The following is a 2,874-nucleotide window of genomic DNA, read 5'->3' on the forward strand; positions in this document are numbered from 1 at the left end:
ATATATATATATATATATATATATATATATATATACACACTATAAATATTTTGCTTTTATTACAAGTTTATATAAAAACAATTCAACATTAAATTGAAGAATTAAATTTTTATTTTGTAGAAGATATATTTATTATACTTCTACAAGATGAAGGATGACAGTAACTTCAAAGTTTTGACCTGCTAGTCTTCATTGGAAGTTTAAAACTCACTGTCACCTGTCTTGTAAAAGTTTGATAAATATGTACACACACGCACACACAATTTGTCAACCAGCTTCACAAGCCATTGGCAGTGGTAGTAGATATTTGCTCAAAGTCCTATGCAATGGGATGGAACTTGAACTTACATGGTCACAAAGCAAACTTCATTCTGCTATGTTGTTTATTGCAAGAAGAAGAATCTGGGTGAAAAAAAAAAACAGCTGTTGAACTGTGTCAACAATTTGGGAGATATAAGCAGTTAATTAGTGAAATAAATTAGTTTGTTGTGAGGGGGAAAAGAGGGGGAGAAAGTCTATTGTTTCAGGCAGTACTATTTGTTGAAGAGTGATGTTTTCTGATAGTACTGGATAGATAGATAGATAGGGAATAGTGAGGGAGAGAGACATGTATTAACAGTCATTTTTGTCTGTCAGTATTGCAGTTCAAATCACATTTATACACTCTTTAACATAATCCTTAAGCAAAATCAGTAGTCACTAAACCATTCACCTGTTGAAGGGGTACAACTCTACTTGGTTTAATTATGAGATTTCAGTAAAAAAGAAAATTCTTACACGGAGTTAATATTAAAACATTAAAAATTTAAAAAACAAACATATATATAGCAGAGTTAAATACTTAGGGGTTACACTGACAGTGTTTTCTTTTCCCGTAGTAGACATGTATGTCAGCTAATGAACTGTAGTTGTAAATCAGATAAAAATTATCTGATGCTGCTGGGAAAATCCAAGCACTGGATATACATGTTCTATGCTTGTATTATATATGAAATGTCATCCTTTATTCCAATGCTATTCTAAGTTGTGTAAAGTCTATTTCTTTTGTTGTTACACATGTGGTTTGTCGGCATGTATGTATGCATATATATATATATATATATATATATATATATATATATATATATATATATACATACATACATACATATATATACACACATTTTTACATAAAGTTAAATATATGCCCAGTCATAGAATGACCAATGGTTTTACATCCATAAAGCATTTAGCTTAATAGATGATTCATCAGACTCTTATGATTGAGGGCATAGAATCTGACAAGTTGTCTATAAAGCCAAGAGCTTCATGGATGCAAAACCATTGGTCACGCTATGACCAGACATATATTTAGCTTCATGTAAATACATTACTGCTCTAACTTTCAGAGTGTGCTTCTTTTTCAGACACACACATATATTTGTATGTATAGAAAAAAGCTCTTTTGTACAGGTTTCATTAAAAATACAACTATCCTCCAGTTTTATCTTTTTTTATTACAAATTTTTCATATTTTCATCTTAGTTTATTGCAGTTAGTTCAGAAAAATAAAGTTCCTGAATGCATATTCAATAATTTCAGACATTTGCAGTTTCATTTGCAAGAATTGAAACAGACATGGTGTCTACATTACTTGTTATAGGCTGGTCAAATTTTTGTAAACTTTTCACCACAAACAAGATCCCTTTACTTAACGTGTGTTTATATACAGTTCAGTAAAAAAAAAACTACAAAAACAAACAACTCCCTCAAGTTCATAATATCCCAAATAAATACTCCTACACATTCAGTTGCTAAACAAATGGACAGCATTATTGAAGAATACACACTAGAGAAATATAGTACAAGGTCATCTGAGGAATTCGTACAGATTTTAGAAGAAACCAATACGACAGATACCATCTCCTCTATATGTGTAGAAAGCTTGTTCACTAATGTCCTAGTGACAGAAACAATAGAAATAATATTAAAGAATGTATATGAACTCCCCAAAATAAAACAATCTGTGATACCAAAAAACTTATTAAAATATACTCAAGATGGGAAGTACACAACTCACTGCATCACAGGCAGCAAAACAAAGTTGGATAAAAAAAATCAGAGGACAATACATGCTTATTGTACAAACTTCTTCACATAACTAGCACTCCGTCGCTTACAATAACAAGGGTTCCAGTTGATCCGATTAACGGAACAGCTTGCTCGTGAAGTTAACATGTAAATTGCTGAGCTGAGCAATCCACAAACATGTGTGCCCTTAACATAATTCTCAGGGAGTTTCAGCATGAAAAAGAATGTAACAAGGCTGGCCCTTTGAAATACAGGTACTACTCATTTTTGTCAGCTGAGTGGACTGGAGCAATGTGAAAAAAAAAAGTGTCTTGCTGAAAGACATGTTGCCAGGAATTGAACTCACAGCTTCATGATTGTGAGCCAATTATCCTAACCACTAAGCCATGTGCCTCAAAAAAAATAGAAGATTAATCACAGAAGCCATGCTCATATCACAATGCAATGCCAAAATAAACACAAGCAATACACACATAAAAAAAAAAAGTGTAACAGGTGCCTACTGACAGGAAATCTTAATGGTAAAAAAAATTAGAAAGAAAATCCTACATAAATTTGACCACAACAAAAATTTACACATGGCCACTGATGTGGAAGCCAAACTGCCTAAATTAACTTTGGCTGAATATACAAAGACTCAGCCAGTTTGTGAGAAGCAACACAAGACACCAAATGTATTTCAGTTCATGGAAATGAGACTGTGAAGATCTGGAAATGGCGAATATGAATTTTGCAGCTTCGTTATTCCAAATGAATCGCAACAAACTAATAGGAAAATATGAAAAATTTCTTATAAAACATTAA

General features: G+C 32.1%; 1 protein-coding gene across 1 annotated transcript in view; it reads left to right on the forward strand.

Moving 5' to 3' along the window:
• The window catches only part of LOC106880788 (syntaxin), a 213,815-nt gene that overhangs the window by 209,358 nt on the left and 1,583 nt on the right, over positions 1-2,874 (forward strand). The window lies entirely within an intron of this gene.

This window comes from Octopus bimaculoides, chromosome 25, assembly GCF_001194135.2.
Source record: "Octopus bimaculoides isolate UCB-OBI-ISO-001 chromosome 25, ASM119413v2, whole genome shotgun sequence".
Lineage (NCBI taxonomy): Eukaryota > Metazoa > Mollusca > Cephalopoda > Octopoda > Octopodidae > Octopus > Octopus bimaculoides.